This window comes from Carcharodon carcharias, chromosome 21, assembly GCF_017639515.1.
Source record: "Carcharodon carcharias isolate sCarCar2 chromosome 21, sCarCar2.pri, whole genome shotgun sequence".
In the NCBI taxonomy this organism is placed as follows: Eukaryota; Metazoa; Chordata; class Chondrichthyes; order Lamniformes; family Lamnidae; genus Carcharodon; species Carcharodon carcharias.
The window spans coordinates 50,104,450-50,117,921 of NC_054487.1; the positions used below are offsets into that span (position 1 = coordinate 50,104,450).

General features: G+C 44.1%; 1 protein-coding gene across 3 annotated transcripts in view; it reads left to right on the forward strand.

The window, feature by feature from the left end:
• The first annotated feature begins 1,433 nt into the window (after positions 1-1,433).
• The window catches only part of si:dkey-97m3.1 (fatty acyl-CoA reductase 1), a 217,917-nt gene continuing 205,878 nt past the window's right edge, over positions 1,434-13,472 (forward strand). Inside the window, exon 1 of one of the 3 annotated variants that reach the window (XM_041216378.1) lies at positions 1,434-1,584. The gene's annotated coding sequence lies outside the window, so the exon portion shown is untranslated. Of the gene's footprint in view, positions 1,585-6,902; positions 7,155-13,472 lie in introns of those variants that run through there. The other 2 variants (XM_041216374.1, XM_041216377.1) reach the window with 2 other exon arrangements.

Sequence of the window (13,472 nt, forward strand, 5' to 3'; positions counted from 1 at the left end):
CTTGGACACTATTTTTCTTCCAAACTGGTACCTGTAGTGCTGAAAATACTGGTCTAGAGTCAAAATGTACAGCCAAAATATTCATGTTATAAATTTTCAATGGAAGTTTGCTTCCCACCCCCCAGAACTACACCCTTTATGGGTGGGGCACGGCTGGGAAGGAGTGTGTACATTTTATAACCCAAATTACAGTGGTGATAAAATCACAATTGCAAAAAGTTAGTACGTAGGTACAGCATTTGATTAGGAAGGCAGACAGAATGTTAATGCTTATTGCAAGGGAAATGGAATATAAAAGTAGGGAAAATTTACTGCAGCTGTACAGGGCCTTGGTGAAATCACATCTGGAATACTGTATGCAGTTTTGGTCTCCTTGTTTGAAAAAGGATATAATTGCACTAGAAACAGTTCAGGGAAGGTCTCTAGATTGATTCCTGGGATGAAGGGTTTATCTTATGGAGAAAGGTTGAACAGGATAGGTCAATACCCACTGGAGTTTAGAAGAATGAAAAGTGATCTTATTGAAACCTGTAAGATCATGAGGGAATTTGATAGGTAGATACCACAAGGATGTTTCCACTTATGGGAGAGGCAAGAACTAGGGGCCACAGTTTAAGAATAAGAAGTCTCCCTTTTAAGACGGAGATGAGGAGGGGTTTCTCAGCAGGTTGCTAGAATGTGGAATTCTCTTCCCCAGAAAGCAGTGGAGACTGGGTCATTGAATTTATTCAGTACAGAGTTGGATAGATTTTTGAATGACAAGGGAGTCAAGGGTTATTGGGGGGTGGGAGGCAGACAGGAAAATGGAGTTGAGACCGTAAACAGATCAGCCATGACCTTATTGAATGGTGGAGCAGGCTCAAAGGGCCGAATGACCTACACCTGCTCCTTAGTCCTATTTTCCTATGCTTGAAATATCTGGCGTTCACTTTTACTTCAAGTTACTGCAGCCCACCACGCGATAAGCGATTAAATGGTTGTCTTGGTCCGTGATTATTTATCACTGTTCGAACTCCGGGCAAAAATAATCTCCTACATGGTGCTTTTTTGCTTCATGATAAATGCTGCCACACACTTGTACATGGTTAAAAAAAATACTCCGTGTTATGTGTTCTGTAAGTAAGGAGGCTCAGTACTCTAAATTCCCCACCGCATTTTAATGCCATGGCGAAGCTTTGCCATGTGTTAAAGGTTGAAATTTTAAAAGTGATGCTTTTAAAGCCTACTTGAACAATATAGGATCATGACATGAAAATCTTCAAATTAGGTCCTTCAGCCTTGGCGTGTAACATACTAGTGAACGCCGCTAGATCTGGTTTGCAAAGACTACAAATCCCAGAACAAACGACTGCCGGCGTGCTTGCCTCCCGTGGGTAGGAGAGTTATTTGAATACTGCTTGGTGGAGGCTGGTTGGTGTGAGTGAGACAGTGTGAAAGCGGCGCCTGCGCTGCGGGAGAAGGACCCGGGGCGGTAGCAGCAGCCTCAGCACCGGCGCTCGTTCCTTCTGAGTTCCGCTGACTTTAGTCTTGTGTTAAACCAGCGCCAGATCACAACAGCAGCGCACACGGCGACCCATGCACACGGTAAGCACCGTCACCCACCTTTATCGTCTTTCCTCCTGTGAAACTCACCTGTTCCTTCCACGCTGGAGCCGTCTGTCATTTGTTTTATTTATTTTTTTGCAAAAATCCAGCAATACAATGAATGAATGAATGCAGGTACCGTGCCTCGGGATGTGCAATGGGATACAGGCTGCCCAATTGTTCTGTGATTGTGTTGTACATTTTTTTTAAAAAATGCACGTTACGCAATAAGGACCGGAGGAACTGGATGTAAAAACTGAAAAACACACCAAAAAAGCTTCCGCCACGATGTTTCGGGGGGGGTGGGTGGGGGGGCGGGAGGGACGCTCTGGGAGCGATAGAGCGGGTGTGGAGCCACTGCAGATGGCTGGACATTATGCTCTGTCGGAAAGCTCTGCCATTTCCTTTGGCATTCCACATGTTAAATTTGAAAATAAGTATTACACATTTTTATCTTTGATTTTTCACTATCTCACCCACACTAGTAATGTCATTTTGAGTGTAGTCGCTCCCTTGCTTCAGTATTGATCCCTTACTGAGCATCCTTCCCATGTAGGGAAAGGAAATTATATGGAAATAAGATGACAGTTTCCACAAACTGCAAGTGGGTGAGGACGACGTTTCGGCCCATCTACCTTCGCCCCCCCCCCCCCCCAGCATGAAAGACTTCCAATCCCCCAACTCGTTGTTTCTTACCTAGTTGCAAGTTTTAACCAGCGTGTTGGCGTTACCACGCTTGCTTGTCTTGTCTACTGCGATCAGAAATTATTTTTTTAAAAAACGCAAGTGAAGTTATTTTAATTTTGGCACAAGCTGAATAAGACAAATCGTCTTTGGGGTTTGGTTAGAATCTAATAAAACAAGCGTAGGCGGAAAGGCTACACAATATTGGGACTAAGACGGGAGGGAGAGGACACTTCTGCATCAGGTCGGATGCAGAGCTCACAAATCAACCCTGGGCCGGCGGGAGTGGAGCTGTTGTTTTAATGTTCATTGGGCTGTTGGCACACGTCTTGGTGTTTCAACAGAAGCCTCGTGTTATACAGCAACGTGCCTTAATCTTTCTCTAAATTACTTCACAGTCATCGCTTGTGTGTCAAAGGAGCATCGCCGTCAGAAGCGATTGATTTGATTTCGATAAGACTGACTTTGTAAACGAATCGAGAATTGGGCTTGTGAGAGGGTGTTCGAGTGACTTGTGCTGCGTCTCTGTAATGGGGCGGTGCCTCTAGACTTCGGTGTCTTACAATTAGCTGCAAGTGTTTTTCACGGAGTGGGGCACGCGATGTCATATAGCCCGAGCCACTTCAGATTTAATGTTCAATTCTCATTCATTTTTTTTCTGAACTCGGGAATTCACGTTTGGGAAATTTTGTAAGCAGCATTGATAGAGGTTACGCTGCTACAGTTAATATCCGTTGGGTGTCACTTTGCCTTTGCGTCTCTACATGGACTTTTACTAGTGGTTCCAGAATCTGGCCTGTCTGAAAACTCCTTTTACAAAGGGGTACTCTACCTCTTTTGAGATATGTTTCCTGTAATTTTAGCTGCAGCGTATCCAATTGTTGTATGAGTTCCTGTCCGTGGTTGCCATAATACTGACTCATTCGGTTAAGGAAGCAGGGTCTGAAGAAATAAACGTATTATTCATTTTCCGTCATTCCTTGCAACGGCTGGTCACTAAAAGCTCGACTTAACTCTTTTATACTTGGCCTCCAGTGTAGCTGTATTTGGGCCACTCAGGTAGATTTATAGTTCGGCTTTTACTGTAAAAATGACGGTGAGGCAAACGGGAGGGAGGAAATTATTCATGCGCAAATCGAGCAGCAACTTCAGGTAACAATGAAATGCAAACATCTGGAAGTTGCTGCCTGAGTTGTGTTGCTTCCCCATAGGCTGCAGGAAATGGTATCTTACATTCTGGCTACTTATTCCAATGTTTTGAACCGTACAAGTTCCTGTACTTGTATGGTAGATACAGAAATTGGGGCTTGCCCATTTTGGTCTCGGTACCTTTTTTAAAGGCGTGATAAGTCTTAATATTACTGCTAGACAGTGGCCCTGAAAATTGACTTTTACATGATGTTGGTTGAATAATTAATGTTGGCCAGGATACTGGGATAATTCCCTTGCTCTTCTTCAGATAGTGCCATGGAATCTTTTACATGACATGTGAGGCAGCAGACGGAGCCTCAATTTAACATCCCTCTGACAGTGCAACACTCCCTCAGTACTGGACTGAGGTGTCAGTCTGGATTATTTTAATAGTCTGTTGCATATAAATGTGAGTGCCCTCAATAATTCTCTTCAAGATAATTTGCATCACAACAGAAGGATGCAGTAAAATAATCGTTATGGTTTAGATCACAGGTTGTTTTGATGTGACCAAATGCTTAATGAAAGCAGTGGTTTTAAAGTGTGCCTTGAGGAAAAGAGGGAGGTAGAGATACAAACAGGTCTCGGCAGGGAATTCTGGAACTTGGTGCCCTAGACAGCTGAGGACAACCACCATTGGTGGGACAAAGGAGGTTGGAGACATACAAGGGGTCAGAATTGGAAGAATGCCAAATTCTCAGAGTTCTTGAGCTGGAGGAGGTTACAAAGATAAGAAGGGTTGAGGCCATGGAGGAAATTGAATACAAGGATGTAATTTTTAAAACTGAGACTTTCAGGCATCAAGAACCAGTGTAGGTCATTGGACACAGATGTGCTGATGAAAGGGAATTAAAGCGAGTTAGGATACCAGCATCAGAGTTTTGGATGAACTCACATATATGGAGGGTGGAAATGAGAGGCTAGCCAAGTAGTCAAATTGGAAATAACAAATGCATGAAGATTTGAGCCTCACTCCTAGAGACTTGAACACATAATGCAAATTGACACTTATTGCAGCACCATGCAGTTGCTGTACTATTGGAGGTTTTCATATGAGACATTATAATGAGGCCTTATCTACTGTCTCAGGTTGCAAAAGATCTCAAGGCACTTTCTGAAGAAGAGAAAGGGAGTTTTCCTATTGTCCTGGCCAGTATTTATCCCTCAATCAACATCACCAAAATGGATTACTTAGCTGGTTAGTTATCTAATTGCTGTTTAAACTTTTCGTCTTGCACTCATCAGGACACTTGCAAGAATGCCAATGTAAGGGGAAGACAGCAATTTATACTGTATGCGAAGAGAAAGCTGATTGGTTGGCAAACGGCATTACTATGCAGAATGCATCACTGATGAAGTAGGACTTTGCATTTTGGTTGCTGACTTTCCCTACATTACAACAGTGACTAAACTTCAAAATATTTTGTTGGCTTGTGAAAGTTGCTTTCTAAATTAAAGCTCTTTTCTGCAAACCACCAAGGTTATGGTTTCTCAGTTTTTGAAAACAGTGCCCAGAAATGTCTACAACATAAATTGAACACATAATTGAACTTTTAGTGTTCAATTTATGTTGTAGTCACCATTTACTTTTTCTACTTAGTGCTACACGTCATGATTTGGAGGCATAGGTTACTAATATTTTAATGAGCGAATTTCAAGGTACCATTGGTGGGGGAGAGAGTGGTGGGGGAGGCAGTGGTGGGGGAGGAGGGGGGAGGGAGTGGTGGGGGAGGAGGGGGGAGGGAGTGGTGGGGGAGGAGGGGGGAGGGAAGGGGAGGGGGGAGGGAGTGGTGGAGGGGGGGAGGGAGTGGTGGGGAGGGGGTGGCGGGTGGAGGAGGGAGGGGTGGGGGGAGGGGTGGGGAAGGGGGTGAAGGGTGGGGGAGGAGTGTTGGGGTGGGGGGAGTGCTGGGGAGGGGGAGTGGTGGAGGAGTGCTGGGGAGAGGGAGTCTTGGAGGAGTGCTGGGGAGTGGGAGTGGGGTGTACAGGAGGGAGTGGGGAGTGGTGGGAGGGAGTCGTGGGGGTGGGGGTGCATGGGGGAGGGAGTGGTTGGGGGGGAAGTGAGTACACAGGGACATCAGACAGATAGAAATTGGAGTCAATATGACACCACAATTCATAGCAGAAAAAAAAGTGACAAAGGCAGCCTCTGTTGCTGGCCAGCATTTGCCTCCCATATGAAGGAAACATTTGGCTAATGAGGTCCCTTGTTACAGTTCTCATTGTTTTGTCGAGCTCTTGTCCCACCCATGGTGCTTCACATGTCTTTAAAAAATGGGTGAATCATTAAACCAGTGGTCTTGCCTGTTGCAGTTGGACTCTTAAAAGCTGCTTTTCTGTTTTGAAGATAAATCGAAGTTCAATTTGTTTTGGTGGAAACAGACATTGGTTGCATTTTTCCTTTCTTTGAATTGTTGGTTGCTCGGCTTAATTCCCAACATCTGAGTCCTAATAATTGATATCTATTACAATGAATGGATATCTAGTAAGAGAGGTAGCCTTGGAAAATTTCTAAAAGGTCATTGCTCACCGCTGCCAGTGCATTTGGGGCAATATTGCAATTTCAGCGCTCAGAAATACAACTTTATCTGTATTTTTACTTTCCTTCTAGCCATACCCTATATAGTTTTGTGCTTGACAAACAGTGGCAACTTCATGCCCCTTTCATCTCTTTTTCTATTTGCTGTGCCAGTACAAATGATGTAAAGCATGTGAACATCTTGTTATAATGGTCTGAATTTAACTTTAATAATAATGGGCTGTCAGTGCTTGCCATTATTTACAAGGTAAATCTGACTGCAACTTCTGGCCTTCACAATCGCGTGGTTAAACATGGAAATGCAGAAGTTGTTGTCAGAGATAGCATGCTCCTCTATAGGGTGCAGTATTGCAGTCATTGCCGATCAACACAGCACTGAAATCACTGTAATAGCAAGAACTTGGAGTATTTAGCCACTAGCCCTGTACTAAACAAACAGCTGAAACAGTTAGGGCTAGAGCGTTCAGGAGTAAGGGAGTTTTTACCGATATAATAATTATTGCTGACAAACCCCTCTGGTCCTGAAAAAAATAATATTATGAGTGTGGAGTTTCATTCTTTCAAAGAATGTTAAAGATTTTCTTTAAAAAAAATTTCAATATTTTTACTTTATCTTTCTCTAAATCCCATCTATGTTTCTTAATACTTGTTTCACTCCCTGTGCATATTTCAAATAAAATTTATATTTTCTGCTTTTTACTTACTGGCTTAGAGTTTAGTGTTGCAGTGAGAATTCTTCAGTTTGATTGGTTGAAGAGCCTTGCTGTTGTTTGTTCTATTCCAACACCACAGATCACCAATGGAGCCAAACTGAAACAGACAATAGCTGGGATTTTCCATGCCAGCCGGCATCAGGTGTGTTCGGTGGCATGAACGGACAATATGGCAAGAAGGCCAAAAATCACTTTCACAATGTCGTGAGACCCGTTTGCGATCATATGCTCTCCACGCCGATAGTGGGCCGCATTCTCTACCATCGAACATCGGGAACCTCATTGTAATATGTCAGCATATCATTATAAGGCCTGCCCGCTGGACTTATCCCCCACCCTCCCACTGGATCGTCCACCCACGTCGGCGGGAAAACACGCCAGTGTGTTTCACAACAGCATATATAAGGTGTGCATTTGGTGGGCTGTGCTTTGCTCAGGATTTCAAGGTTTGTTTGCCTACTTTGCTTCGGTCAGCACTCAGTCATCAGCACCAGGCTTCACAGACAGCACCACATCACTTTTAGGGGGGCTCAGGGGTAGGACTCTATCTACCAGGTCAGCCATATGTGGGTGGCTTTGCAACAGCTGCAGGGCAAGGTCTTGCTGGGGGAAGGGGGAGAAGTGGCCTCAGGTAAGGGAAAGAGCTGCAGGGCAAGGCTGTACTGGGGAAGGAGGGTATCACAGGGTGTGTGTTGGGGGTGGGGGGGGCACGTTGATCTGTGCAAGTGGTCTCAATATGATTGGGGCTGAGGAGGCAGTCTCCAGAGGGGATGAGGCCAGATGGACATGTGAGGGTTTGTGTGTGAGAATGGGTGGTGATGTCCCTTAAGCTGGCAGTGAGTGAGATGCCAGTGAAGTTGTGATGGGCTTGTGAGTGTGTGAATTTAGAGTGATAAGATGGTTGCCTTACTCTAGTGGCACAGATGGGATCATTCATCAGTTTTCTGCACTGGATGGCTAACCTTTTGTGTGCAGCAGTGGCACTGACCACCTCTGCCATCACCTCCTGCAGCCAGAGTGGGGGTAGAGGGCATCAGTGGCATTCAAAAGGTGCTCGAGGGCTGCAGTCTTCTTGCCTTTCTGGACCATTTCATCTTTGCTGCAGCCCTGGGCTGGAAGCACTGAGCGCAGCTGTACTTTAACTGTGGTGCCTGGTGTGATGAAATGGTGAGGTGATGGCGTAGCAGGCGAATCGGAGCCTGCCTGCCATTGAAACGGTGTGCTTCCCAGCAATGCATAATTAATGTGGCAGGTTTAGGATGATACGGTGTGAAAACCAGCCATCGCGGCCAGCGGGTAAAACGCCATTTTACTTGCCCACTGCCGCATTTAGTGCAAACCTGGGATGATTCCGCCTGATGAATTAGTAGAAATCCTCATTGATGAACCCACAGAAAGTTTCCAGGCAACCATATGCACAGTGGATACCAAAGCTGTTCCTTCGCTGCTGAGGGTAGAATCCTAGCCAATAGTTCATACAGCAATCAATACCTTAGAAAGAGCAAAGAACAGGGGAAAGCAAATGAGAGGCTTATAACTAAGTTGAAGGATACCAGGGGTCAATATTTGTGAAATAAAGGAAGGAAAGTATTAACTGGTGAATTTATTCTACCAAATACCCTACTCTTGTTTCACTGAAGACAATATTATTTTGTCAATTTAAAATATTTGGGTAGAATATTTTTCACTTTAACATTGGAAAGTCCAGAGAAATGGTGGTTTAGTTCAGTAATTTACGACAGCTTACACCATTCAGGAGATTGGTAAAGCTCAGAGTTTCCTATTTGTTTGGTACTGCAGTAGTGGGGCATTGGGCTGGATTTTTGCATATTGTAAGATGTGTGTGATTAAATCAAACATAGACCCATAAAAAAGTTACAGCATAGAAGGAGGCCATTTGGCCCATCTTGTCCATGCCAGCCTGAGGACACCCTGGTGCCCTTTCTAATCCCACCTTCCTGCACCCGGCCCATAGCCCTGCAGCTTACAGCACTTTAGATGAAGATCCAGGTACTTTTTAAAAGAGTTTAAAGTTTCTGCCTCTACCACCAACTTGGGCAGTGAATTTCAGACACCCACTACCCTCTACGTAAAAAAGTTCTTCCTCATGTCCCCCCTACACCTTCTGCATCTTATCTTGAATCTAAGTCCCCTGGTTCTAGAATTCTCTATCTAGGGAAACAATTTTATCCTGTCCACTCTATCTATTCCCCATATAATTTTGTACACCTCAATCAAGTCACCTCTCAGCCTTCTTTGTTCCAGGGAAAATAACCTCAACCTATCCAATCTCTCCTCGTAGCTATACTTTTTTAACCCTGACAACATTCTTGTAAACCTCCTCTGCATTCTCTCCAGAGCTGTTACGTCCTTCCTGAAATGTGGTGACCAGAACTGCACACAATACTCAGTTGTGGCCTCACCAGTGTTTTATACAATTCCAACATTATATCCTTACTTTTATATTCTATGCCACTGCCAATGAAGGAGAGCATTCCATTTGCCTTCTTTACAACCTTGTCTACTTGAACTGCTGTGTTCATGGACCTGTGTACTTGTACGCCAAGATCTCTCACTTCATCTGCCCCTCTTAGTATATTCCCATTTATTTTGTAATCCCTGTAACTGTTTGACCTCCCTAAATGTATGACCTCACACTTCTCTATGTTAAAATCCATCTGCCACTTTACCGCCCACTCCACCAACCCATCTATATCATTTTGGAGATTATGGCTATCCTCTACACTATCCACTACTCGGCCAATCTTTGTGTCATCTGCAAATTTCCCAATCGTGCCCCCCACGTTCACGTCCAAATCGTTAATATATAACACAAACAGCAAGGGTCCCAACACCGAGCCCTGTGGAACACCACGGGACAACTTTCCATTCACAAGGGCATCCATTGACCATTACCCTTTGTTTCAAAGCCAACCTTTTATCCAGTTTGCCACATTACCCTGAATCCCATGAGATTTTACTTTCCTGACCAATCTGCCATGTGGAACCTTGTCAACGGCCTTGCTAAAATCCATGTACACAACATCCACTGCACTACCTTCATCAACCCTCCTGGTCACTTCCTCAAATAATTCAATCAAATTTGTGAGGCAAGACCTTCCTTTAACAAATCCATGCTGAGCATCCCTGACTAGTCCATGCCTTTCCACATGACAGTTAATCCTATCTCTCAGGATTGATTCTACTAATTTGCTCACCACCGATGTAAGATTAACTGGCCTATAATTGTTTGGCATTTCCTTTGATCCCTTTTTAAACAATGGAACTACGTTTGCATTTCTCCAGTCCTGCAGTACCTCCCCTGTATCTAGTGAAGATTGGAAAATCATCCTCAGAGCATGTGCTATCTCCTCCCTGACTTCCTTCAGCAGCCTCGGAAACAATCCATCTGGTCCTGGTAAACTGTATGGACTTCCTCTTTCACCCCTGTTTCTGCATGTTTCTTTCTACTTTTTCATTTATATCTGTGTTTTTCACCTCTTTATGTTTGTCTTTCACTTCTTTCACTTCAATCTGTCTCTCAATTCCAATTATGCAAGTGCCTGTCTTGTCTGCTGAATCGTTCATTGATTCATTTTTGTATTTTTATGCTATTTTACTTTGTCTCTCCCTTCACTTTATTCTTTTACTATTTTTCACCTTTTTCTCTTCCTTATTCTCTAATTGCCATCTGCAACTGTGGATGGGGCAAGGCAGCTATATTGGGATTTGGGTTGGTGAGTTAGATTCAATTGCAATGTGTCTGTGCATTGGGCACCCAATTGTATCCTGGTGGATGAGATATGAATGAAATTCTCCTGTTTAGCCTTCTATGGATGGGGCAGCAGTGTTGAAGTCTTCAAGCTCAACCATCCTTCATGTTTGCTCTTGAGGGTTGCTTTGAGTTAGCGAGTCATTCTGAGTTGGGCTGGCCAAGCATTAATGACAATTCTCTCTGCACAGAGTTCAATAAAAGTGAGCTGCAAAATATTAATAAAAAGCACTTACTTCTGGAGATGCTCTGTGTCAGTGCTAGTTGGCTTGCTCGTAGCATTGTGGAATAAAATACATCAGACAGTTCTGCTGGCAGACAGAATGTAATTGGCACCACACATGCCTCACTCCAGTTAGGACCTGGCTTAATAATCGACAGACATTGCAATTCCCCTTCGTGAGTTGCACTCAACCAATTTACCCGTGGTTCTGTGCTGATTGGGGGAAGTGGGGTTTATTAGCTACAAGACAGTTTTTATTACGGCCAAATTAAATTGGGAAGAAGACTGAATTCAGGTTCTGGACCAGGCATTGGACAACCTACATTCATATGAATCCTATTATCAGGATCCCGTTTTTTAAAAATATGAAAATGTTTTGGGGTGTATTTACTCTGTTTTTAAACAGCCAAGATTTCCCCCCCTCCCCCAACTTTTTTGGTCCTGCTTGTGCAATATACTATGATTGCCTAGGAATATGTGACCAGTTCCCATGTCTCTTGTGTTATCAATCTGAAACCAGCTGCTAGGGGTGGGTGAGAGTGGCCTAGGATAACTTTTCTTCTGTTTGAGTCTGGCCTGCACTCAGGGGCCTCCACATAGCAGCACAACTGAGATCAGTAGCTTAATGTGCAAATGACCATGGTGATAACTACCCTAGCAATCTATGGCATACATTTGTGGCACTAATGCACTGCATTATAACTGAATGATTGGCATCTTAAACAATAGGTGGTGATGCCATTATTGTGAGAATAGTTGGGGGCCTGATGATATGAGGGAGTAGATAGAATTCTGTTTAATAATTCGTGATATCATTGTGACTTCTGAGACAAATTTTTGGCTGCTCAGAGAATCCATGGAAATGGGGAGTGGTTGGGAAAATGGAGTTGAGGCCACAGATTAACCATGGCCGTATTACATAGAAACATAGAAAGTAGGAGCAGGAGAGGTCATTCAGCCTTTCGAGCCTGCTTCGCCATTCACAGAATCACACAGTGCAGAAGAGGCCCTTCGGCCCATCGAGTCTGCACAGACACGTGAGAAACACCTGACCTACCTACCTAATTCCATTTACCAGCACTTGGCCATAGCCTTGAATATTACGACATACCAAGTGCTCATCCAGGTACTTTTTAAAGGACGTGAGGCAACCTGCCTCCACCACCCTCCCAGGCAGCGCATGCCAGACCGTCATCACCCTCTGGGTAAAAAAAGTTTTTCCTCACATTCCCCCTAAACCTCCTGCCCTTCACCTTGAACTTGTGTCCCCTCGTGACTGACCCTTCAACTAAGGGAAACAGCTGCTCCCTGTCCACCATGTCTATGCCCCTCATAATCTTGAACACCTCAATCAGGTCGCCCCTCAGTCTTCTCTGCTCCAACGAAAACAACCCAAGTCTATCCAGCCTCTCTTCATAACTTAAATGTTTCATTCCAGGCGACATCCTGGTGAATCTCCTCTGCACCCCCTCCAGTGCAATCCCCTCCTATAATGTGACCAGAACTTCACACAGTACTCCAGTTGTGGCCTCACCAAGGTTCTTTACAATCCAACGTGACTTCCCTACTTTTGTAATCTATGCCTCGATTGATAAAGGCAAGTGTCCCAAATGCCTTTTTCACTACCCCACCCACATGCCCCTCTGCCTTCAGAGATCTATGAACACACATGCCAAGGTTCCTTTGTTCCTCAGAACTTCCTAGTGTCATGCCATTCATTGAATACTTCCTTGTCAAATTATTCCTTCCAAAGTGTATCACCCCACACATTTCAGGGTTAAATTCCATCTGCCATTTATCTGCCCATTTGACCATCTGTAGCCCAAGACACTCAATCTCACTGTTAACCACCCGGCCAATCTTTGTGTCATCTGCAAACTTACTAATCCTACCCCACGCATTGTCATCTATGTCGTTTATACAAATGACGAATAATAGGGGACCCAGCACAGATCCCTGTGGTATGCCACTGGACACTGGCTTTCAGTCACTAAAGCATCCTTCTGTCCTCACCCTCTGTCTCCTACAACTAAGCCTATTATTATTCATTATGATCATCCAACTCAATAGCCTATTCCCATTTTGTCCCCATATCCTTTCATCCCTTTTGCCACCAGGGCTATATCAAACTCCTCCTTGAAAACATACAATGTTTTGGCCTCAAATACTTTCTGTGGTACTGAATTCCACAGGCTCAACACTCTCTGGGTGAAGAAATTTCTCCTCATCTCAGTTCTAAATGGTCTACCCCTTATCCTCAGACTGTGACCCCTGGTTCTGGACTCCCCCACCAACAGGAACATCCTTCCTGCATCTACCCTGTCTAGTCCTGTTAGAATTTTATAGGTTTCTATGAGATTCCCCCCTTATTCTTCTGAACTCCAGTGAATATAACCATAACCGACTCAATCTCTCCTCATATGTCAGTCCCGCCATCCCAGGAATCAGTCTGGTAAACCTTCGTTGCGCTCCCTCTATCACAAGAACATCCTTCCTCAGATAATTGTGTTCTTCACAACTTATTTCAATTAATTTCCCTAATCCTATTGCATAAAATGACAAATGTCAACATTTTTTTGAAGTGACTGTTATGATATAGTCAGGGAAATGATTCTGGAGGAGTTATGAAGTGTGCTAAATTGAATAAGTTGAACTGGCAGAAATGGAGAAGAAATTACATGTTTGTGACACATCCATTGATTAACGCCTCTTTAATAATGTAGCTATCCAACTGTGTCCAGCTTGATTCCTAATCCGTTGCACAACAAG